The sequence below is a fragment of the Schistocerca nitens genome, chromosome 1, assembly GCF_023898315.1.
Source record: "Schistocerca nitens isolate TAMUIC-IGC-003100 chromosome 1, iqSchNite1.1, whole genome shotgun sequence".
Lineage (NCBI taxonomy): Eukaryota > Metazoa > Arthropoda > Insecta > Orthoptera > Acrididae > Schistocerca > Schistocerca nitens.
Window position 1 is genome coordinate 1,092,654,683 of NC_064614.1, and position 26,867 is coordinate 1,092,681,549.

A 26,867-nucleotide genomic window follows, 5' to 3' on the forward strand; every position below is an offset into this window, starting at 1 on the left:
CAGAACAGGACAAGATAGTAAAAGGTAGCTCGCCTTCTGTGTGTCGTAATATCCCGATGTATTATTTACTGTGGATAGGACGGACAATAGTTGAAGTGTAAATGTCGACATCACGCTTCATAGCACTCTTTGGGCCATTCAGTATATACAGTACTGGCCATTAAAATTGCTACACCACGATGACGTGCTACAGACGCGAAATTTAACCGACAGCAAGAAGATGCTGTGATATGCAAATGATTAGCTTTTCAGAGCAATCACACAAGGTTGGAGCCGGTGGCGACACCTACAACGTGCTGACATGAGGAAAGTTTCCAAGCGATTTCTCATACATAAACAGCAGTTGAGCGGCATTGCCTGGTGAAACATTGTTGTGATGCCTCGTGTAAGGAGGCGAAATGCGTACCATCACGTTTCCGACTTTGATAAAGGTCGGATTGTAGCCTATCGCGATTGCGGTTCATCGTATCGCGACATTGTTGCTCGCGTGGTCGAGATGCAATGACTGTTAGCAGAATATGGAATCGGTGGGTTCAGGAGGGTGATACGGAACGCCGTGCTGGATCCCAACGGCCTCGTATCACTAGCAGTCGAGATGACCAGGCATCTTATCCGCATGGCTGTAACGGATCGTGCAGCCACTTCTCTATCCCTGAGTCAACAGATAGGGACGTTTGTAAGACAACAATCATCTGCACGAACAGTTCGAAGACGTTTGCAGCAGCATGGCCTATCAGCTCGGAGACCATGGCTGCGGTTACCCTTGACGCTGCATCACAAACAGGAGCGCCTGGGATGGTGTAATCAACGACGAACCTGGGTGCACGAATGACAAAACATTTTTTCGGATGAATCCAGGTTGTGTTTACAGCATCATGATGGTCGCATCCGTGTTTGTCGACATCGCGGTGAACTCACATTGGAAGCGTGTATTCGTCATCGCCATACTGGCGTATCACGCGGCGTGATGGTATGGGGTGCCAATTGGTTACACGTCTCGGTCACCTCTTGTTCGCATTGACGGCACTTTGAGCAGTGGACGTTACATTTCAGATGTGTTACGACCCGTGGCTCTACCCTTCATTCGATCCCTGCGAAACCCTACATTTCAGCAGGATAATGCACCACCGCATGTTGCAGGTCCTGTACGGGCCTTTCTGGGTACAAAAAATGTTCGACTGGTGCCCTGATCAGCACATTCTCCAGATCTCTCACCAATTGAAAACGTTTGGTCAGTGGTGGCGGAGCAACTGGCTCGTCACAATACGCCAGTCACTACTCTTGATGAACTGTGGTATCGTGTTGAAGCTGCATAGGCAGCTGTACCTGTACACGTCATCGAAGCTCTGTTTGACTCAATGCGCAGGCGTATCAAGGCCGTTATTACGGCCAGAGGTGGTTGTTCTGGGTACTGGTTTCTCAGGATCTATGCACCCAAATTGCGTGAAAATGTAATCACATGTCAGTTCTAGTATAATATGTTTGTCCAATGAATACCCGTTTATCATCTGCATTTCTTCTTGGTGTAGCAGTTTTAATGCCCAGTAGTGTACTTTCGTTTCACTATGTAAACAGCGCATAGCTCATTAGCCAACTAGCGAAGAACAACGAAGGACGTGGTTGGTGCATACGATGGCCAGCTGATAGTAATATCCTCCTAAAGCGAGTCCAGTGTGCTAGCAACTGCGCCACATCACTTGATGTTTTTGAATTCACGTATTTTTCATGATACATCGCATTGGATTTAGGGAAACTTGTAAATTCAACCGACCGAACTGCGGTTATGTAACTGTATTTTTACTTTTCCGAGGGTTCAGGAAGAAATGTGAGAGAATGTATCTAAAACACGTCAGCAGCCGAAGCAGTCAATGAGCTGATGCAGAAGTTAGTGCTGCGACTGCGCGTGCCCGCGGCGCGGAGTGGCGCTGGCGTGCGGTCTCGGTGTGAGCTGGCGGCTGACGCGCGGTCACGTGACCGGCCGTCCCGGCCCGAGCCTGGGCCCCGCAACGCGCTCGCAGGCCAGTGCGCAGAGTGCTGCGGGCGTGACGGGATTGTGTGATCGGCGCTCTGGGTTCAGCCGGCAGTCCAGCGTTGTGTGTGTGATCCTGTGCGTGTTCTCTCTGTTTGTGTACGTCGCTGCCGTGTTCTGCCGGGCTGCCTGCGAGGAACCGGCTCAGCAGAGGTGAGCAAAGCCGCACTGCTAGAGCTGTAGGCGCGCACGGGGCAGTGGAGAGAGTCTGTTAAGGACGTGACCGATGATTCTTCCCACTCAACTAGACATCTGCGGAGGAAACCTGTTCGGGTTCGTCTCAGCAGACAGTATAGAGGTGGCTGCGAGTATGGAGTAGAAGTACCTTCTTGCGGCTACGCCCATCAGATAAGCCGCCTGTAAGATACGGCTTGTGCCAGAACGAGTTTGTCAGCAATTGCTGTTGTGCCCCGCCTCGCAAATTTTTCAGACTTTTGTTCCTGATATTTGTGTGTTAGCGACGACTGCATGGAACTAAAACCGAAATTTCGCCCAATTTTCGTTTTTGCTGAGCTACTTTCCACGATGGGTTCTGTTGTTTCTATTCCGTGCGTATGTTTTAGTTTTCAAGTGTAGAACCATCTTGTTGAGTGTGATGCAGGGAATAACTCATATAGCCCTCTTTAATGTCTTTTGTTCTTTATAAGTACTAATACTTAATTACCTACTTAATGTATCTTCCACACGACATTTAGGAACTAATCCAATTACGACGTTTATTCTTATTTATTTATTTATTTATTTATTTATTGAACCTGAGCCATCAGGCCCTCGTACATGGGACGAGGGTTTAAAACATACAGTACTAAAGCCTAAGAAATAAAAATTTCGATATCAGAAGCAGCATTAAAATGTTTTGACTGTCTATAGTTTTCTTATCCCCAATGGTTCAAATGGCTCTGGGCACTATGGGACTTAACAACTGAGGCCATCAGCCCCTAGAACTCAGAACTACTTAAACCTAACTAACCTAAGGACATGACACACATCCATGCCCGAGGCAAGATTCGAACCTGCGACCGTAGCGGTCGCGCGGTTCCAGACTGAATGATCCCCAATTTCTAATCACACTTTAGTGTTGAGAAGAACAGCTTGATTGCAAGTTCAGTTTGTGGTGCTCGCCGGGAAACCTTTTTCATTGGGATTCACGGTTGTCTGAGAGGAGTATTGCACACCGTAGATACACAACATGTGCACAGAACATTCGCTTCACAAAAGGTCATGCTATCTTTCTTCGCCACCCGTCAAACCTCTCCTCACAGTTTGAAGCAGCTCCCCACCCTGATGCCTGCTAGGCTTAGAGTAACCAGACTTCGAAGTTAATATGTATTATTCGAGTGGCCACTGTTAAGTCATGAAATGTGCTAATGGATTAGTTTAGCTATTTAGTGCAAATGAACTTTTTTTCCCTCCGTGTCAGCAGTTCGCGACTTGGGGATAATTACTCCTAGAGGGGTACAGTGAAATTGTCTGAGGGATAAAAAACCAAAGGGTTCGATTGTGTTTCGGTCGCGAAACTAAATTATTTTTTAAAAAATCGTTACAGATACCACAATTCTGTAAGAGTGTAATACTGATTACTTAATTTACTTATATTTTTTAAATATTAGCAATAAAGCGTGACGCAATTGACGTTACAGCTTGTGAAACGAATGCATGAACATCACTTTTTCACATAGTCCACCCACTACACACGTACTTTGCACCATGCATGTATGACAGTAAAACTGAAACATATGCTTAAATATCTCATGAAAATGCCGTCTCAGGTAGTTCTCGCAATTGACCAGAAACTGCTTCGTTGTTCACTTCGCAACCGATAGACGAACTAATTGACAGCGCAACACACTAGTATATGTAATGGCTACTACATTGCTGCATAGCCTAAACATTATTATTATTATTATTATTATTATTCACTTATGAACCGATAGACGAACTAATTAACAACACAACACACTACTAACTGTAATGCCTACTACATTGCTGCATAGCCTAAACATTATTGTTGTTATTATTACTATTTGCGACCTAGGTCATACGCAAAAAATTGACAGCCTCAAGTCTTCAAATTTCTGCCATTTCAGAAATACTGAATCCAGCAATTAATGATTTACAAGCAGTAAGTATGGTTCACAGATTTTATCTGGGTTGATTTTAAAATCTGGTGCACGTTGTCGATGAAGAGTGTCGCGAGGGAGAGCAATAGTGCAGCATGTATCGTAACAAGTGTCTGCGCTGGATGTGGATAGTTAGCTTTGTTTTTTGCGGAGCTGTAGGTGGCAGTCTCAATTTACTGACAACTTCGTCGTTGTCATATGTAAAAGGACGTTGTTGGAAGAAAAGAAGTACCAGTTGCCTCACTGTATCATTAGTTTGTGGTTTAATAAAACACCTACAAGACCTGTCATTTATTCTTCCCCATTTTGAAACTAATTGTTGAAAGAAAATTTATTTACGTTCTACTGTTTAGTTTGGCGCTAATATTGATGGGAGATGGGGAGGAGTGTTTATGGTTTCAGAAGGGATGGGAATCACTGCTGTAGATGGGTTCAGAGATCCAGCCCACACCCTTGAACAAAATCTTTGTACATTTTGTTCATTTAATGATTTTTATCTATTCCCAATTTCTAATTTATGTTGCTCAAAAATAAAATAAGTGGTAACCAGTGGCGGATATTCTTAAAAGGATTGTAGCCTGTATACAAATCGCAATGAATGTTATTTTCTGGTTCATCAGCTTCCATTGCATAGGCATGCATCAGTAAGATAATTACTCCTAAGTAGAATCCTATTTTGTACTTCTCATTGATGAAATCTTGTCGCGATATAAGCTAGGAGTGGCAGCGTCGTCTTGCAGCAAACTTTTCAACTAGTTTCCTACTCTTGGTGAGAAGTGTCGAGTTCGTGTGGTGTGCGAACTTCTGTTATCGCTGGACCGCAGTGTCCCGCTTTTCAGGACACAACCGGGAGCCAATCGCGTGCGTGTACTGCGCTGAGTCGCCAGTTTCAAGTCCCAGGTGGGACAGCGCAGTGGTTAAGGCACTGGAGTCGTATCCCTGAGAGATGGAATTTAAATCTGCATGTGACCATCCACAAGATGGACAAAAACATGGCAGCTTACTTTATACTAACAGAGGTTTGCTCTGTCTGTGGTGAAGCCGTCGTCGGCGGGATGTTAATCCTTATGCCTTCCGTTTTCTAGTGGGTTTGCAAATAGTATGCAATTTCCCGCTTTTATACACAAAGCTGGTTTCAATTTCGAAATTTTGGTGCCAGGACACGTGCAAATCTGGCTGTAGTTAAATGTTGATGAGAAAAGAACGAAGTGTTGTTGATATCAGCGGTCTCTTACAGTAGTTCTGTATTGTAATGTGTTTTCGTGATATTTGAACCGTTAATGTCAGTCAAATGATGTTATGGTTTTATATAACTTTGTGTTCTTTTCTAATGGTTTAGCATTACTTTGTGTGTTCTATACTCCATTCATGTTGAACCAGAAAATGTAGGGATCTTGCAGGTTTGTCGTATGGGGGGGGGCGCGCTGCTACCCAAGGTGAAAGTCTAGTTGTGCAGTGGCAACGTTGGCGAATGTGCATACGATGTTTTAGTTTTAGGTTGAAATAAGTGACTGGGAGTTGGCGAGGCCAACGAATCGCAAATCAGTGTAATTCTTGCGGCTCACTTTTACCAGTGTTGGATTACGATGAGCAGTTAATTTCCGACATTTTGATTTCATAATAGGTCGCAGCAGGTGAGTACTATCGGTAGGTTCAATGTAGCCCAATCCAGCGTAGCACAGGTTTGATTGCATTTGACGGGCTGAAATTGTGTGGTACCAACGCCAGTACTCTCACCCTTTGCGGGCAGTGTGGAGTCTAGAAGAAATGGGGATGATCCTGCAAAAAACTGGACCTTTGGATCGGTCTGCACAAGGAAGTGTTTGGGTCTCCGTCCGGGGCTCAACTACAGCTTATCACATGGAAAATGATCGGTGTGTGCTCTGCACAAGTATAAGTAATTCATTAACCGCTTCTGCGACTCATTGCAAAATTAAAGATTATGGAAGTTTCAGTTTGCAGTGGTGCGAGATTGAGGGAGTGGTTAAAGATGGAGAAAATTTCTGTAATTACGACCTGCATTGAGCCTTTTCATAGGTAACCGAATGGTTGTAGACAGGTAACAGTAGAGCCACTCAATCGCTCACTGTGACGAAATTAAACCTTTTACAACTGATAAACTACACGGTACGTCTATTTTTACCTGCAATACATTTTGCGGGGTTGGGCGATCGAAAGAGGTTGCGCAGTAATTGGTGCAATAAACCCGCATTCGGAATGACGACAATTCGAACACCAGTCGGAAGGTTCTGCTTTAGATATTCCGAGGTTTCTCTAAATCGCAAAAGTCGGGGAGGGGGCAAGCCTCCGAAAGAAACACGGCTTGTTTCTTTCCTCCGCCTTTACACAATCCTAACTTGTTCTCAGTCTCGTTAAATAGTGATCGTCGCCCCTCCGAGCGCAGGAACTGCGCCCATGTCGGTCACAGGTTATCCGATATTTTCCGCGCTCATAAACGCGCAAACTGCCTGAACGAAGTGGCGTTCAGAGCGAGATGTTGGGGGCGCCGTTGCTACCTGTGATATTGGGAGCGTGAGCGAAGGCTAGAAGGGGGCGCGTGGCGCGGTCGCCGTATCGATTGGACGTGGGGTGGGAGGCGGGGGCGGCCGGCCGGCCGCCGCCGCATTGGGCGTAAGGCAGGCTGGCTGGCCCGTCCCATTGCGGGCCGACGAGGTCGACAACCTCTGCGACCTTGCTCCCTCATACCGCCTTGTTGCTCCTCACTGAAAGTCTCCACGGCTGTCACGTGTCCAGGACCGTGGTACGCAGCCTTTCCTGAAGATGGAGCCGACTGCGCTACGCGCCCGTGCATGGGAATTTCCCATCTGCGTAGGTAATTTCTGCATGACACACCTACGTCTATAGCTGAATTCCGCAAGCCGCCTCAGTGTGTGGCGGTGAGTGCTTTGGTCATCACGTTCGCCCATGCCGACGTGGTGACCATCACAAAAGTTCTGCTGTCGCCTCCATGATTTTAGTTTCAGTCGAGGAGATCACACTATGTTATGTGGTAATGTCCGTACGTCTGGATAGGATTACCCACTAATACTGGTCCTCTAGGAGATAGAAGTGGTCGAAAAGCGGACCAAGGGTGGTGAGTTTGGGGCCGAGGGGAAAAAAGTCCTGAGGCAAGCGCCAAGGGAAAAAAAATACCTTCGCGATAGTCTGGATGTGTAGTAACAGCAGTAGCGTTTCCTTGCTATCTGCGACAGATCATGCAAGGGTAATGGTGCGGTTGGTTTTTTGGGTATCGTGCTTGGTACGATTGTCATAGAGTGTCATAAGAGAATGTCCAATCGAGGAGAGGTACTGCAGGGGCTGAGCACCTGTGAAGCCTTTTGGGCCAGCTGCGGCGTCTGCACCTGTAATATGCCAAGGTTGACGTATGAGTGGCCAGTTAGTCATAAATCTATCACACAGTGTGTGATATATTGGTAAGTTTTCCTTGCATCTGGTGTGCAATACAGATTCCCTGGCGTTGCCACTTAGTTTTGCTGTAATGCTGGGGTTCACCAGTATTTGCGTTGTTGGCGAGCTTTTGCTAGTCATAAGTGTGTAATCGTCCCTAGCAATGACTGTTTTGGGCGATGATGTATGTTTGGGTAGCTCAGATAGTAAAGCACTAGCCCCTGAAAGGCAAAGGTCCCGAGTTCGAGTCTCGGTCCGGCACACAGTTTTAATCTGCTAGGAAGTTTCATATAAGCGCACACTCCGCTGCAGAGTGAAAATCTCATTCTGGAAATATCCCCCAGGCTGTGGCTAAGCCATGTCTCCGCAATATACTTTCTTCCAGGAGTGCTAGTTCTGCAAGGTTCGCAGAAGAGCTTCTGTGAAGTTTGGAAGGTAGGAGGCGAGGTACTGGCAGAATTGAACCTGTGAGGACGGCTCGTGAGTCGTGCTTGGGTAGCTCAGGTAGTAGAGCACTTGCCCGCGAAAGGCAAAGGTCCCGAGTTCGAGCTTAGTCCGGCACACAGTTTTAATATGCTAGGAAGTTTCACTTTCCTATATTTATAATGAAGGGATTGAGTGCCGCGGGTTCTTGTGCTGTGTCGTAAGGCGAGTTCTTTGAATACCTCAGCGGGAGTCTCAAGGCGATATTCTCTCTGAAGGTTTGCAGTGTGCGTGTGTATCGTGGTGCAATGGTTACGATACGTAGCACCATGTTCTGTATGACCTGGTGGCGGCGCAGGCGGGGAGCTGTGTGTTACCTTCATGACTTTCTCGCGAGATATACGTAGAAGGAAGCAATATATTGCTTGACTCATCCAGGAGCGTACATTCTCGGAACTTCAACAATAAACCGCACCGTGATGCAATACGCGTTTCTAGCCGCGCCTGCCGCTGCAGATGGGTGACCATCTTCGTGATACTTTCGTGCTTACTGAATGAATCGTTAAAGGGACGCACTGCTCTTCTGTGGAACTTCCCCATTTGCTCTGTCAGTCCCATCCGGTATCCAGACTGACGAGCAGTATTCAAGTATTGCTCGAATGAGTGTTGTAAGCTACTGTTTTGTGGGTGGATTAAACTTCCTGAGAATTCTCTCAATGAATCTGTACATCTGCCTTACCTGCGAATAGTTTTATGTGGTCGTTCCATTTTCAGTTCTTCCTAGAGATTTTATGGGCCTGACTGGAGACAGTCATTCTTCTGCAATATTGTATTCCTACATTAATGGGTGTTTCTGCATATTTATGCGCAGTACATTACATATGTTTAAATTGAGGAGCAATTGCCATTCCCTGCACCATGCGACGATGACCCCCCCCTCCCGCCCCCGCAGATCTCCCTGAATTTCGCTACAATTTTCTGGAGTTGCGCCTTCTCTGTATACAACAGCATCATCCGCGAAATGGCTGAAGGACCTTTCATCGTTATCCACTCGGTCGTTTTTATGTATCGTGAAAAGTAACGGTCCTACAACACTCGGTTGAGGTACGTTCGAAGTAACTTTTACGTCTGAAGTTTTCTTTCCGTTGATAATCTACATCTACATGACTACTCTGCAATTCACATTTAAGTGCTTGGCAGAGAGTTCATCGAACCACAATCATACTATCTCTCTACCATTCCACTCCCGAACAGCGCGCGGGAAAAACGAACACTAAACCTTTCTGTTCGAGCTCTGATTTCTCTTATTTTATTTTGATGATCATTCCTACCTATGTAGGTTGGGCTCAACAAAATATTTTCGCATTCGGAAGAGAAAGTTGGTGACTGAAATTTCGTAAATAGATCTCGCCACGACGAAAAACGTCTTTGCTGTAATGACTTCCATCCCAATTCGCGTATCATATCTGCCACACTCTCTCCCCTACTACGTGATAATACAAAACGAGCTGCCCTTTTTTGCACCCTTTCGATGTCCGTCAATCCCACCTGGTAAGGATCCGTCACCGCGCAGCAATATTCTAACAGACGACGAACGAGTGTAGTGTAAGCTGTCTCTTTAGTGGACTTGTTGCATCTTCTAAGTGTCCTGCCAATGAAACGCATGCTGTGTTCTGTTTACAAAAAATCCTTGGCCCAGTCACACAGCTGGTATGATATTCCGTACACTCATATTTTGTTCATTACGCGGCAGTGCGCAACTGTATCGAGCTCCTTCCGGAATTCAAGGAATACAGCATTGGCATGGGCGCCGGTCTCTCCTGCTTTCTGGGGCTCGAGGACAAACTGGGTTTCACACCATCGTTGTTTTCGGAACACATGGTGATTCCAGCAGAGTAGATTTTCGGTCAACATAAATGTCATAACGCACGAGCATGCAACAACTTCCAAAATTTTACAATAATCCGCGTTAGGGATGTAGGCGTATCTGCGCTTCTATTCTACGAGCCTTCTTGAAAAATGCTGTTTATTTGTTTCTCTCATTGTGAACAATAACATTACATTAATTTATTGAACAGTGGAAGTTACTTTTAAGTATTGCGTCACTCCAGCCGTTTTCCGATAGAAGTTTCGTATATGAGCCACTTAGAGCCGAAGTGGCATAACTGAATTTCTCCAGCTTCAGGGAAATTTAGAGTAAAATCGTGCTTTACAATAATTCGTGATTCATTTGATGAAATGTACAAATGAAATAATTACATTTACTACAGACATTTTAAATATTTGTTCCTTAAATTACTTTTTGTAGTCTCTAAAAGTTGGAGTACCACTTTTCCTCTCAGAACTTTATTCACGGCGAAAATTACTCCACAGAACATAAAATATTTCAAAATACAGGGCGACTCAAAAAAATTCGTCCGATGTTCGAAGATTTCATGAACGAAAATAGGAATATGGGTTAGGGATAAGAGAAACCGATCGGGCCCCATTTATAAGCGGTGCTTTTTATTTTTTACTAATAACTCTGTAAAAAACTAAATGTGTTAGCCGTAGCAGCAGTGCTAAAATTTTTTCCTTTTTTAAATACGCCTTTTTTAAAGTGGACTACTTCTTATTCGGTGCTTTTTTAATAACAATGCCGACAGAAACAAGCAACAAACATATAGCATGAGTATTGGCGCAGCGTTTCTGAGACAATAAGGTCCCATGTTGCCGTGTGTCCTGGCTGGAAGGAAGCTATGATAACATTAATAAATTAAAAAATTAACAATTCATTCAGAGTATACGTTAAAAATGGAAAGTAGCTGACCTGCTGCCCCTGTCTGCATAATAGGCATTTATCTGCCTTTAGTCCTTGGAAACGGACAAGTTAACACGGAAAAGAAGAGTTCTTCAGCCTCAGTTTAACCATTTAACACTGACTGTTCATAATGCCCAAATAGTGGTATGGTCCTCGATTTTATGATTTTTGAACATTCACAAAACTGGAATCAGCACGTCAATACTGGTGGTTTTTTAACTGTTCAGTCACTTATCACTTTTCGGGAAATGCAGCGAAGATTTCTTTTATTTGCCAATTTATTGAATTATTTTGATTCTGTGTATCTTGAAACTGAGAGAAGCATTTCAGTTTTTGTTCGATTTCGATGTTTATTATAGGAAACAATAGGAATAAAAAACATCGAAAATCTGTGAAAAAAAAGATATAACCGAAAACCCGTTGTTTCTTTGATCACCGCCATCCCTAACTAGGGGTACATTTTGACCTACGCACAGGATTACAAAGTTTATATTTTCAAAAATAACCCATTTTGCAAGGGTACATCTTTTACATACATGTGCATTCGACCTTGGGGTTCTTTTTACAAGTGTTCATTTATCTTTCAGAGCTGTTCGCTGTGCTCTCCACCGGACTCACGGAAAACACCCAGACGTTAGTGAAACTAGGTTCAAATGGCTCTGAGCACTATGGGACTCAACATCTGAGGTCATCAGTCCCCTAGAACTTACAACTACTTAAACCTAACCAACCTAAGGGCATCACACACATCCACGCCCGAGGCAGGATTCGAACCTGCGACCGTAGCGGTCGCGCGGTTCCAGACTGAAACGCCTAGAACCGCTCGGCCACACCGGCCGGCAGTGAAACTAGTTCCATGCTTTTGCGAGTACCGGTGTGTGTGGAGTTACTTCATTCTCTGCTATTGCTGTGTCGCAGTTCATACAAGACTGTTGGAAGGGGAGCCTTGTAGATGGAGTTTTCCACGAATCCTCACTAAATTATGGACTGTGAGATCAGGCGACCTTAGTGGTCGGTGGTATAACGGAAGATCCATATGCTGTTGGATGTGCACTGGTTTGCTCTCCGAAAATCTTGTAACTGCTGTAAATGAATTGCTTCTGTTGAAAAGAACAACACAAAACGCCATTGTCTGCCTTGTTATCGCGATTTCTCTCAACGCACATTGGGTAATTACTGAAGGAGTTACAGACAGCAGGGAGACGCTTACCGACAAAACACAATAACCGGCAACTTACAACTGGAGCCAAGGTAAACTGTAGTCTCGATGCGTTAGTTGTCTTAACGGAACATATCAGCGCACGTATGTTCTTGCCCGGTGCTGTTGACTAATGACTATGTAACCCACTCAGATCGTCTGGTGAGTTACTGAGACAAGACGTCGAAAGCCGGTCATGATGCTATTTCTTACCCGAGACTAAGATATGCAAAGAAAGAACTTCGTTATCTAGTCGTTTGCCGTTGTCATTACCAGTTACGTACGCGAAGAGTCTGTGACAGCAGTGTATCAGATATGAATTTGCTTATCTTTATATTCGCAACAGCGCTTGACACACAGCGCTTGACACACAGCGCTGCACACAGGATGACAGAACGTGCAGAAGACCTTTTCTTCTCTGCTGAATGCGGTGGCTCGTTGGTAAGGATTAGGTTTTCCGTGATTTCGATGGAACGCTTTAAGGCATAGGCCACGGTGATTCCTTTGAAACGACACATCATCCGCAAGCCGTCTAACGATATTGGGCGCAGGGTTTTTCCGAAACCACTAACTGATCGAACCCGCCGGCCGGAGTGGCCGTGCGGTTCTGGGCGCTACAGTCTGGAGCCGAGCGACCGCTACGGTCGCAGGTTCGAATCCTGCCTCAGGCATGGATGTGTGTGATGTCCTTCGGTTAGTTAGGTTTAAGTAGCTCTAAGTTCTAGGGGACTGATGACCTCAGAAGTTAAGTCGCATAGTGCTCAGAGCCATTTGAACCATTTGATCACCCCCTTTCCTGTTACACACGCGAATGGCGCTTGTGAAGAATGATTATTGGTAAGCCTCTGTATTAGCTCGAATTTTCTCGGCGTGTTCATTTCGTGAGATTTATGTGGAAGGAAGTAGTATGTTGTCCCCGACTCCTACCGAAATGTACTCTCCCGAAACTTCAATAGTAATCCTTTTCGTGATGCACAACGCCTGTGTTGTACCGTCTGCCACTGGAGTTCGTTGACACCTCTGTAACGTTCTCTCGCCGACTAAACCAAACCGTGACGAAACGTGCCGCTCTTTGTTAGATCTCTCTCTCCCTCCCTCCCCCCCCCCCCTCCCTCCCATCCCAAATTGATGAACGATACTCAGGTATCGGCGGAACAAGCGCTTTGTAAGCCACTTCGTGGATGAGTTAAGTTTCCTTAAGATTTTTCCTATGACGTTCTGTCTGGCATTTGCTTTTCCCACAGTACGTTGTGTGTGGTGATTCCGCGTATGGTCGCTCTGTACAGTTTCTCCTAGACATTATACTGTAGGTACTGTTTGCTGCAATTTGTCATAAATAGTGTAATTGTTAAGTAGTAGATTTCTTGTCCTGCGTATGCGTAATGTGTTGCATTTACTTCCGTTCAGGGTCAGCTGCCAGAACCTGCACCATTCATCAATCCTCTTCAGGTCATTCTACAAATTGATACTGTCTTTCGCCGTTGCTACTTTCGGCACTTTTCCTGTCCTTCGCAAATCTGAACTCCTGGTCAGTGTCTAATAACTGCGTCATCGACTGAACATTAAAACTCTGATCTCCATTTAGTCTACATTCATACTCTGCAAATCACTGTAAAACGCATGCCAGGTAGTAATTCGCCATAGAACCACATTTTAAGGTTTGTTTCCATTCGCGAGTAGAGCGCGGGAATGATCTACATCTTCATCTACGTGGATACGGTGCAAATCACACTTAAGTACCTGCAGGGGTTTCATCGAACCACCTTCATAATAATTTCGTTATTCCACTCACGAACAGAGCGTCGTTTGTAAATTTATTTTCGTATAAATCTTTCAATTGCTGTCGGTGCTGTTTCTTTGATTTTAAGCCACATCTGGTCTACACTTACATTGTTAATGTGGAAGGACTGGAGATTGTCTCTCAGAAAGACAAGCGACTTCTTGAACAGATACATTTTTCGTTTATTTCTGGTGGCTTTGGGAGTCAAGGTATTCAGTCTCGCTACGGCAACTCTGTGTTCACTAATCCCTGTATCCGTTTTGATTCTCGTCATTAGCTCAGGATTATTTGTTGCTAAGTGGTCAATTGTGTTTTCACAACAGTTTACTGTGAATGCTCAAATGCCCCCTCAGCACCCTGTAAGTACTATAATCCTCTTTTTCATGGTTCTTACGTTAGCCACATCTGTGGGGCTGTAATTTACTTACGTCATCACTTTATACTGGTTCCCAAAACTTCACGCGATAGCTGGCACCTATCTTCGAGCATCTGACAGTTCAAGTTTTACATCTCACTGTGGCTCTGCCGTGGGTCAAATAAACTTGCTGCCATTCGTGCCACCTGTTGTCGTCTTCAGTCCGAAGACGGGTTTGACACAACTCTCCTCGCAACTCCGTCCTGTGCAAGCCTCTTCGTCTCCAAATAACTGCAGCAACCTATATCTTCTTGTACCTGCTTACTGTATTCATCTCTCTCTCTCTCTCTCTCTCTCTCTCTCCAATTTTCCACCCCCTCCCACCCACTCTCGTTTCCCTCCAGTACTAAATTAGTGATTCCTTGATGTCTCAGAATGTCCTATCAACCGATACCTTCTTTTAATGAAGTTATCTCATAAATTCATTTTCTCCCCTGTACTGTTCAGGACCTCCTCGTTGGTTACTTGATCTACCCATATAATTATCAGTATCCTTCTGTACACCACATTTCTCTTTGTATACTTCCAGTATTCCATGTTAATGTTATTCGGTACGTGTCCAACACATTAAGCAATGTTTTACGCTGAGTCGCACGAGTGTTTTGTAAATAATATCCTTTTTAGGTTTGTTGCATTTTCCCCAATACCCTACAGATGAATCAAGTACAATACATGCTTTACTTACACCTGAACCTTTGTCATCATTCCATTTCATATGCCTGCAAATGTTTACAACCAGGTATTTTTATGAGTCGACTGATTCCTATTGTTCCTTACACTGAGGAAGCAGAACTCATGGGATAGCTCCTAATACCGTGTTAGAACTTTTTTTGCCCAACGTAGTGCAGCAACTCGACGTGGCATGGACTCAAAAAGTCATTGGAAGTCTCCAGCAGAAACATACGAGCCATGCCGCATCTGTAGCCGTCCATTATTGCGGCAGTGTTGCCGGTGCAGGTGTTGTGCATGAATTGACCCCTCGATTATGTCCCATGAATGTACAATGGGATTCATGTTGAGCCATCTGGGTGGCCAGGTTCTTCAAACCAGTCGCGAACAATTGTGGCCCAGTGGCATGGCGTATTGTCATTCATAAAAATTCCATCGTTGTTTGGGAACATGAAGTCCGCGAGTGGCTGCAAATGGTCTCCAATTAGCCACACGTTGCAATTTCCAGTCAGTGATCAGTTCAGTTGGACCAGAGAACCCAGTCCATTCCAAGTAACACAGCCTACACCATTATGGAGGCACCACCAGCTTGCACAGTGCTTTGATGACAACTTGGGCCCATGGCTTCGTGGGCTCTGCGCCTCACTCAAACCCTAACATCAGCTCTTGGCAACTGAAATCGGGACTCATCTGATAAGGCCACCGTTTTCCGGTCGCCTAGTGTCCAACCGGTATAATCACGAGACCAGGAGAGGCGATGTCGTTCCGTTAGCACAGACACTCGCGTCGGTTGTCTGCTGCCATAGTCCATTATTGCCAAATTTCGCGAAACTCTCCTAACGGATAAGTTCGTTGTACGTCCCACATTGATTTCTGCGGTTATTTGACGCAGTGTTGCTTGCTTGTTAGCACTGACAACTCTACACAAACACTGCTGCTCTCGATCGTTACGTGAAGGCAGTCGGCCACTTCATTGTACTTGGTGAGAGACAATGCCTGACATTTGGTATTCTCGGCACACTGTGGACACTGTGGATCTCGGAATATTTAATTCTCTAACGATTTCCGAAATGGACTATGCCACGCCTCTAGCTCCAACTACCAGTGCACGTTCAGAGTTGTGATTCCCGGCCGGCCGGAGTGGCCGAGCGGTTGTAGGCGTTAGTCTGGAACCGCGCGACCGCTACGGTCGCAGGTTCGAATCCCGCCTTGGGCATGGATGTGTGTGATGTCCTTAGGTTAGTTAGGTTTAAGTAGTTCTAAGTTCTGTGGGACTGATGGCCTCAGAAGTTAAGTCCCATAGTACTCAGAGCCATTTGAACCATTTGTAATTCACGTCATAAGGCCATAATGACGTCGGAAATGTTTTCGCAGGAATGTCTGAGTACGAATGACATCTCCTTGTATACCCTGTTGTCCTTAATTAAAGCAGCAAACCTTTAGAGTCACATTCCGGTCAACGAACATCGTTCCAGCGATGACGTCAGGGTACCCATCAAATGAGGTAGTATTTGTCGGGTAGTCCTACATCCACAATCGCTGTGCACACGGTCACAGACAGTGCAGTATAGCACAGAAAAGACGCCTGCCAGATTCTTTGCATGCAGAGCGTAGGAGGAGTGGAAGCAGGACAGTCGCAAACTAATGGGGCCCGATGGCTTAAAGTGAATCATTCAGTTGTTTCTCGGATGTGGCGACTGTTTGTAGAGACCGAAACTGTATCCAAAAGACAAGAAGGAAAGTGCAAATTGGAGTCGTCAACATACCACCTGGACGGTCGAACAGGGGGCCAATGTACTTCTCACAGATGAGATCCTATTTGGTCTGGAGAGGGATTCTCGAAGGATTCGCGTCTGCGGGGAACGTGGAACACGATTTCGTGCCCCAAACTTTGTGGAAAGAGACCGATATCGAGGAGGGTCCTTAAAGGTGGGCGTAGTGATTATGCTGACCACGCGAGCAGCTCTTGATGAAAATTGCACGGATGAATCGGTAAGGTTTGACTGCTGTCGGGTATCGTGACGAGATCTTGGAACCGCATGTGCGGTTGTTGCAAGGTGCTGTGGGCCCAGACTTCGAATTGATGTGTCCATGCTCCAACGGAAGACATGGCGCACACAAGGCCTGGCCTGTTTGCCCTTCGGATTTGAATCACATAGAGCAAGTCTGGGAAGCACTGCGGAGACGGGCCGCATCACGTCAGCATCCTCCAACCACTCAACAAGACTTGCGAGCAGCTCTACAGGAAGAACGGGCTCGACTGCCTCAGCATGAGATTGATGCCATCATTCACTGCATGTCTCGTCTTTGTCAGGCCTGTGCTGCTGCCAGAGGTGGTCAAACTCCATATTGAGCACATTAATCAGTTATCAGAATGTGTGTGCAAATCCGTTAAATTGGAAAGTACGAACATTTTTGTCTATCGTTACGCATATTGTAGTTGTTTCCGTCCTGTATTCTTTACTTTGTTTCTACATTACTATCACATGTTTATACTGTTTTATAGCAAAATAAATGCAATATTGCAAAATTCCCGTTTGTTGCTTTAATTTTGGACTCCAGTGTACATTGTGTACGCGATACTACTACTACTACTACTACTACTACTACTACTATCTGTATAAGTGCATATCGCTATCCCAGGACTTTTCTTGCCTCAGTGCATAATCTCCGAAATTGGAGTGTGCAGGAAAAGTAGTATTTTGTCGACACTAAATGACAAATTAGAAAGGAGTCACCTTTAGAGACACATTTTGTGCCCCTCTCTATGAAAGGAAATTGCTATCCCCATACACATCTACCTCATTCTGGAAATAACACTCACTCGCGTAAAATGTCAGAGGTTTTGTCGTATCAACGTGTAATACAGGGGCTGGTGACTTTTCGAAAGAAGATTTGAAAAAAATATAATCTGTAGGAGACAATATCGTTACAGACAGAGGAAAGGAAAGTTGAAGATATTGGTAAATCAATTAATCTTGCTGAAGCATTAAAATTCTTGCGGTACAATGTAACCATTAACATTTTCTTCAGTTGTCAAGTAAGCTGTCACAAAATCTCACGACATAACTCCATGGCAGGCAGTGACGTTAGCTCTAACGCTAGTACTCGTATGTAAAAGATATAGTTTTACTTCATAATCTATCATGAACAATGGCACAGCCATCTTCGCAAGGAAAAAAAAAATGGAAAGGAGAATCTATGATGTTTCAGGTATGCTTAAAGGAAACTATCCGTTTGTTGAAATTACATTGCTTGTACCCAGCGGATTCAGTACCATAGGGCATCGAATTGATGTGAAAGATGAATAAAATACAAATACAGACTCGCATGCACACAGATCCACACAAATTTGCCAAGATTCTCTTTGCCACATAAACTGTTACAGAATTTATGTGGAAGAAATGTACGAGACGTTTCAGTGACTAATTTACTGTCATTTTATGTGCCCAAGTTTGAAAGTGTGAAATCGTAAATGTCTGAAGATTAGCACCTAATGACTTTGCACATACTATACCAGAAACTAGAACTTCTCTACATAAGCACCGACGGAGGTGACGCATTTCTCCCGTCGCTTCATGCAACTGCGGTGACCTCGTCCACACTAATGTGCAAATTGCGTAGAAGCCACGAGTTGACCTCGGCAGCCGAGAGTCTCATCTCATGGGAGTAGTGCCCACCTACATTTAGCCTTCTCTAGATGAAAGGTCGCAAGGTTCTCTGCGTCCGATTTGCTCCTGAACCATCTCAGTGCTGTGAGCGGGTACCTAATTGTGTAGCGATACCACATGTTCACCAAGGCATATGTTGCCTCGTTTACCGACTCGACGATAGTGGGACAAATCCTTACTGCTGTTGTGCATCGTGCTACCGACGTGATAACCATATCTTGGAGCTGGCCTTGGGCTCGAAAAAGCATTCGGGTTTTATAACATCTAGTCAGCTCTGCTGCAGTTTGCTTTGGCAGTCTTGTTTGTGAGACGATATGGTAAACTACTCCAGACACACGTAATCTTTGACGGGTTGTATCTTTCTCGCAGTAACTCATTATAGTGCAGACGTCCGTTTTTTTTATGGTCTGAAGATTTTCTTCTTTTAGCGCCAACTACGTTAGTCCCCCGTTGGATTTCACAACCAAGTCAGATTGTGTGATCGGAATAGAGAGAGATTTTTTTAGCAGCAGGACTTTTTTCTGTTGAAACAGTAGGCAAGTTTCGAACCCGATTAGGGCGTTATTTCCCAACAGGTAAAATCCTTTCGTCAGTGTATTATGCCTGTTCTTATTACGTTCCATAGTTTATGGATCACTAAAGCAAACCATTTCTCACTATCCTACGGACCATTTGACAAAATAAACCATCAGTACTATTGGATGCTTATCGTAAGACACTTAGAATGACCATCCCCAGTTAAGGTTTTCGGAGAGGTAATCATGTATTGCTTCGTCGTTGCTCCAGTATCTTAATGTTGAAACCATCCTGCGAGGCCAAGTAGCTCATGAACGCTTATGAAGATATCGAGCATAGCTTTCATGGTGCTGAAAAAATTGGTATGTGTGCTTGGTCATTGGTGATTTTCAGTCGATTTGGTATCAATCTTGCCACATTGGAGTTCGTGGCTAATATTTACATTAGTATCTCATAAAATTAACACCACTTGAGATTAGTATTTTTCATCTGTAGCGAACTGTGGTTCCAGTAATGGAGGTGTTTTATCATTTTTAACACTAGTGGAATTTCGTCTGTCACTTTCCGTCTCTTTGAACGAGTGTCATATTTTGCGTCCGGTGAAGACTTAATCATTGCTTTGCATTCATCTTGCTCTATAGTCATTCCTTGCCGGCTTTCAGAAGTTCTCATCCCAGTTCACCCGCTTCTTCTTCATTGATGCACTATTCTTCATTTGAGCAGCAACGGAGTTTATAAAAGGAAGCTGAGTAGATCTCAGTGCAAAGATTTGCCTGGAAATAAGTTCTACAGCTGCCATTTTTTTTAATTTTTGTTCGCTGCTAATTTGTAGATCGGAGCCAGTTCTCAAGCACTCATTTTCGTTCAAATCAACCAAGCTGTCATGCTGCAATCATCACTGCCCACTGTTGCACCCGTAAACTAACAGCGAAGAACGAAATAAAAATAATGGCGTTTAGTTGTGGAACTGTTATTTGCAGGGAAAATACGTTATGAATTGCGGACCCACACACAAGTTCTCGTATTAAAATAAAAAGATCATGATAAAAATTGTTTAAAACCATTCTTCGACAAACAGAGTTTGCCGCTTTGAACGTGTTGCAAATAACTTTGAATTCGGGGAGATACCGTGGCAACTACTGAAGAATGAATTGGGAAACTAGGCATTGTCTTACAGAAAGCGTAATATTTTATGTGGAAACTTATGTAGTTGGTCACACTGTTGTTTTGTAATGCATTTTCGAAAAATGTTAAGATTGTCGCCTCGAGCTGCTGATAAAATTATTTATCAACCAGTTTCGGTCGACAGACCATCATCAGGTTCTTAAAAGCATTTACAGCACCGCATTAGACGATTATAATACCATTGACAACAGATAATGAAACGACGACTTTTTCACTGTTGTAACATGGTAATATAAATTACATCGGCAGTACTACATTATTAGCTATTTTCTGTATTACTTTGTTAAGGCGCCGATCGGTCTCGTGAGCCGTTGACTACGTAGCTGGTCCCGCAAGTAAAAGATTGAAATATTTACTATGACTGACATGCGTGTTGCAAACTCCAAGCATCTTCGTCAGAATGAGCTTCAGTATAACAGGCAGTTAGAGTATGAAGATCTCCAGTATGGAAGATAAAATAGTGGAATGCGGTAATTTTGCCTGTGCGTGTGCGTGTGCAGCCATGTGCTTTCCACCATTTTCTTTCTCTCTTTTTCACATGTGTAAGTATATCGTTGGATTCGTGGCGGAATTGGGAGGAAATACACAGCAATATTTCAGTTTCCTGTACAGAATGGCAACGCTGTTTAAATGTGAATAATTGTAAGACAATTCCGCTAAAAAAAGTCTCGCTTCACAAAATTGATAGAAAATCTCTAGGCACTATCACAACGTTTAAATACTAATTATTAATGATACGAAGCGATATTAAACGGAGTAAACGCATGAAATCAGTAGTGGGGATGCGGACTGAAGATATAACTGCGTAGGTAGTGTGCATCTACTCGAAGGAATTCAAAGACAGAAATGCTCTAGGAATCGGTGGAAGAGAGGCCACGTTGTTACAGCGAAAGAATATTGGGCAATTCTGGAGAAGTGCTTATTCTAGACACTGTGAAACAGTTTGACAGCCCTCGTGTGAACTACCACTCATGCGGCCTATGCGAAGGATAGTATTTAAAAAGGCCATTTCCGAGGCATTGCTCCACTTCATCTTAAATCACTTTCTTAATCAAGAAACGTTCTCAAGATCAACCTAATGGATCACTACACAAACAGACAGAGGAAGATTTTATCGTTAAATTCAGTCTATCATCACAACGAAACAATGTTGTCTAACCGAGTAGATGTCATATTACATCCATAATTCGGATGCTCCTGCGACATGCATCTTATCCAAGCTATTTTCAGAGGATAAAGATAATGGGCAACCCGTGTTACCCCAAGGAAGTTTTCCAAATAGTCAAGGCCAAGGTCCTTCTGGCACGTAAAAATACGAGAAAGAACGAGAAGAATTATGCGAGGAACCAGGATATTAAATAGCTACATTTCTCATTTTGAGGTCTTTTCTACTATATGGAAACCTGAGTTCCAATCATTCGTCTTAGGAAACTATTCATTTATAAATTAATGATCCAACACGACTCACATATTAATTAAAACATGTAACATGACTGTAAATGAGCCGCACAGATCGCCGTTGTTAATGTAACATCATGTTTTAACACCTCTCTGTATTCTTATACTTCAGTAGATTTCAGTATTCAACTATTGTATTTTACGTTTATAGTTTCAGTAATTGTTAAGCAAGCAAGCTGTATAGTTCAGATGGCTGAAGCCAATAAATAAATCTCTCGTAGGCACTACGAGAATAAGAGATTAGGACGCGTACGAAGGCATACTGCCTGTGATATTTCCTAGTTTTTTTGTCGTCGTCCTCGGTCCGAAGGCTGATTTGATGCAGTTCTCCACACTACTCTACCTTGTGCAAGCCCCTTCATCTCCCAATAATTACTGCAACCGACATCCATTTTAACGTGCTTGTTGTATTCGTGTCGTGGTCTCTCGTTACAATTTTTATCCGTATTCTTCCCACCAGTACCAAATTGACAATTCCTTGGTGCCCTGATTGCGTTCTATCAACCGATGACTTCTTTTAGTCAAATTGTGAAAACATTTTTTTCACCCCAATTTGTTTCAGCACCACCTAAGTTACGCAATGAACCCATATAATCTTGGGCACTTGCTACGAGGGGCGTTCAATAAATAATGTAATACGTTTTTTTCGCTGCCAGTTTCGGTTGAAAAAAACTTGTGAGATACTGAGGAGTACTCCCCCTTCAGCCGCTATAGTTTCATGAAGTGCCGGTAGATGGTGGCTCTATACGTAGCCTTCAAAATGGCGTCTGTAAGGAAGGTGTTGTCCAAGCAGATACCTGTTATAGAGTTTCTTTTGACGAAAGCCAGAGCATCGAAGATATTCATAAGCGCTTGCAGAATGTCTACGGAGACCTAGCTGTGAACAAAAGCAGGTGAGTCATTGGGCGAGGTGTCTGTCATCATCGCAGCAATGTCTCGGAAACGTGTCCTATTTGCCGCGTGCCGACCGGCCGCAGTCAGCTGTAACTCCTTCAGTACTGGAACTTGCGGAGAATCTCATTCGATGATGATGTTTGGTTTGTGGGGCGCTCAAATGCGCTGTTAGCAGCGCCCGTACAAATTCCCAACCTTTGCTCAGTCCAAACTCTGCACTTTTATGAATGAATGGTGATGAAATGCGGACAACACACACACCCAGTCATCTGTAGGAAGGTGAAAATCCGTGACCCCGTGCTCGGGAAGCGAGAACACGACCACGAGATGCGGACAAATCTCATTCGAGGTGTCAACGAACGACCCCTTTTCCATGACAACGTAAGGCCTCACCCAAGTTTGCGCACCCGAGAGGAGCTCACAGAACTTCATCCACTTTACAGCCAGGTTTTCGCACCTTCCGACTTCTGTTCGGCCCAATCAAGGATGCACTGCGCGGGTATTGTTTGGATGATCGGGAGGTTATTGATGCAGTAACACGTTGCCTCCGACGCCGACCAGTAGAGTGATACCGTACGGGTATACAGGCCCTTCCAGTAAGGTGGCGCACGGTCGCCGCATTGAATTGAGATTACTTTGAAAAATACTGACATTGAATGGAGATTGTTGAAAAATAGTGTTTTGTAGCCAAAAGAGTGAGGAACTATATGGTGTGGTGGACTCCTGAATAAAACCAGCCTGCTCTCAGAAAAAAATGTGTTGCATTACTTATTAAAACCAATGTACTTTGGATATGTTTACTTGCTGTGATTATCCGACGGGAGGAGCCGTACGGACCTTGGCAAGGCGCCTCAGATCGCACGGGTTGCCCAGTATTGGTGTGTATTAGCGATCAGTAATACGAGTTACCCCTTTGGTATACGAGCTTTTGCAGGAATATATTTATGACTTGAAATTATGTATTCATTCCCTCCATTTCTCAATTTTCCTAGATTGCTGCCACAGTACCTTTTCATTTAATTCGCCGTTTCTTTCCACTCGAACTCCTACAAATATCTGCTTCTTCCGCCAGTTTATCGAACACTGAGGAACAAGTGCGCGGAAAATAGAGCCTCAACAGCAATGGCTGTTCGACCATATACCATCTCATCTGTTGGTTGCATGTGGTACTACATTTTCATTCATGGCTGTCTGAGCCTTATGTGCGGTATTGGGCTTGGCATGTAGATCTCATTTCACACACAACCTCAAAATCCCTTATTGTGGCACTTAGAGCCTTTTGAATTTCAGTCTTCGATTTATATTCGACGTTAACGATTTTCACTTCTTCAGAAACGCTTTTCTTGCCATTGTTCGTCTATATTTTTATGGCTTCTTTATTTTGGCTGCCCAAATAGCAGAATTCATCTACTGCTTTTTACGTCTCATTTCATAATCGAATCCCCGTAGAATCGCCTGATTTAATTTCTTTACTTTTTTAAATACTCATCTTTTAACCTCTTGCTGTCTCTGAGAGAATTGTAATGCCGTCGACAAATCTCAAAGTTTTTATTTATTCCCTTCGTTTCATGAATGAATGGAATATAGTAGCGTGTGGTTAATATCGCTACGAAGTACTCACGATGTTGTTACAATGGCTGGAGAAGTACCCTTGTAGATGTAATTGCTGAACTTCGAAACATTAAGTTTTTTGGTCAAACCATACGTATGTTTGTAGTAGTGTTAATAGAGAAAAAGTCTACAGTAAGTTGTTTAACTTCGTGTTCATAGCGCACACAATATTCCCTGCGAGTTCGGCACAAGCGTTCTTCCAGCCTTCACGAGCGCTGATTGCTGCGATGCCTTCGCAATCTGCATCTCGCACCGGACGCTGACGTCACTGGTCGCTTAGCCCAGTGCTGCCACGTTCGGCCGAACAGTCAATTTGTTTACGCTGGCGCGCCCGACTAGACGCATCTGAAAATATCTCAGCCCGCGATCGACAGCACTAGCTGGTGTTGGGCTTCAAATTCCTGGCGACTGCAGGCCTTGCACTAGACCACTACCCTGGCAGTTACAGAATCATTAACGGTTCCAGCGAGTGAGAGGCTACAGTCGCAGAGTGAAGGTCGTAGGAATGAGTCACCGCCAGCTCTGAGCTGTGACTACGTTGCTCGATTCCTAAGAAGACTGCGACTCTGGTAGGGAAGTCAGTCCTTCGTTTCATCAGCTGCTCAGTCGAACGCCTTCTTGTCACGAGCGGAGCTGCTGGCAGCGGTGCGAGAGTTATTTATCGAAATTTAGAAAGGCCTCTTCTATAATGCGTTCCTGTTACAGCGTGCCATGTAGATAACTGCGCAAGTGCCGCAGTATATATGTGACTCATGACTGTAGAAGTAGCACAAGATAAATTGTCCCTTACCCTTTTTTTTTTTTAAAAAAAAAGGGAACTATTAGTTATTCCCAGAAAACAATTAACGGAAGGCTTTGGAATAGACTAGGGACGGCTTATAATGAAAACTAAAAGTGTAAGGAGATTTCTAATGCTTCTCAACTAATGCTACGTACAGATCGGGATAAATGCAGGCGACTTAGAGAGCGATGAATTAAGATAGACTGTACTAGTCTTATTAGAGTGGTGATGGCGTTGGGGGGCGGGGTGGTTATAGAGTGGGGCATCTGAGAAATGCCACTCGTAATATGTCCAGAATGAATAAATATATGGAGGTGAGATTTCTGCGAAGTCACAGGGAAATAAATGCCGAGTTTCCTGACGTTTTTATCGTTTTTTTCTGTGGAACTATACACTTTCTCCTGTGGCATTTGAAAGAAGCTGCTAAGAGAATTTAAACGACATAACATGTATGGAACTTGATCAAATATTATCGAGATAACAGCATCGCAAACCACTGTCCCGCCGTCAGGAGAAGAGGTTCTGCAAACGTCTGTCCTGTTACTTCAAATGTATTTATCATCACGACTGTGGTATCGCATTCTCAAAATGTTGACATTGAGCATTGCTACACGCTATAAAGTAATTGTGTTGAAACGATATTAGATGTTGAATTTCATCTGGAATTAACGGCAGCACAGACACGTGCTATGAGACTTTTCATGCCTTTAGGAGTCGTCGGTGTTTTCTAATAGACGTCGTGTTTTAATGCAGTGGAAATGTGAAGTTTGGTTAGTGTGCAGACCATTTTGCGTTTCCTGAACGATCGTTGCAGTGCATTACAAATGTTCTCTGAAGAGAATCTGTCACTACATGTGGAAAATGTGAGGGGCATCTGTCATGTTGCTACCACACTGATTGCATTATGTCCAGTGCGATGTCTTACAATACCTGCGGGTGCAACATACCGTAGGAAATGGAGATATTTGAGTGTATTTAGATTCCCATTCATAAAAGAGGGACCAGGGCATGGATGTGTGTGATGTCCTTAGGTTAGTTAGGTTTAAGTAGTTCTAAGTTGAAGGGGACTGATGCCCTCGGAAGTTAAGTCGCATAGTGCTCAGAGCGATTTGAACCATTTTGATGCGGGTTTTGAAAAAAAACGCATCAAACGTTTGTACAAAAGTAACATTCTTTTTATGCAGTTCTTTGAGTCAGTGTAGATTTTTAGCTAACGATTTGTGCTTATTGCGGTGATTTACGTGCCCATGGTTTTGTAAACGTTGCTTCTTGCTTAAACAAAATTTTGCATCGATAAGCAGTATCACGCTGCACTTCCCCTAGACAATATTCGGTGAACTTTAACTAGTTTTGGAAGTAATTGCCATGAAACTTTAGATGCAGCGATATGTGAAGCAGATGAAATGTGATGGAATGTAGTGTTTAACCACTTGAATATGTCTGACCTATCGACACACACTGTGTACCTGACTGACACCATGACACTACGGTCCTCTGAGGACCTTGGCCTCCTCTATCACAGATTTCCAATCGTCTCGCTCTTCAACACGCCTGCGTCACTTCCTCACTCCCACTGCCCTCACACAGTAGTACAAGTTTATATGCCAACTAGCTCAGCAGATAATGAAGAGATTGATGAAATATATGATGAGATAAAAGAAATTATTCAGATAGTGAAGGGAGACGAAAAGTTGATAGTCATGGGTGACTGTCACTCGATAGTAGGAAAAGGAAGAGAAGGAAACGTAGTAGGTGAATATGGATTGAGGCTAAGAAATGAAAGAGGAAGCCGTCTGGTAGAATTTTGCACAGAGCATAACTTAATCATAGCTAACACTTGGTTCAAGAATCATAAAAGAAGGTTGTATACATGGAAGAATCCCGGAGATACTAAAAGGTATCAGATAGA

General features: G+C 44.0%; 1 protein-coding gene across 6 annotated transcripts in view; it reads left to right on the forward strand.

The window, feature by feature from the left end:
- LOC126198643 (protein hu-li tai shao) overlaps nt 1-26,867 on the forward strand; it is a 431,642-nt gene that overhangs the window by 22,097 nt on the left and 382,678 nt on the right. For 5 of the 6 annotated variants that reach the window (XM_049935111.1, XM_049935137.1, XM_049935146.1 and 2 more), the window contains exon 1: nt 2,006-2,182. The exons of the other annotated variant lie outside the window; for it this stretch is intronic. The gene's annotated coding sequence lies outside the window, so the exon portion shown is untranslated. Of the gene's footprint in view, nt 1-2,005; nt 2,183-26,867 lie in introns of those variants that run through there. 6 annotated transcript variants of the gene reach the window in all.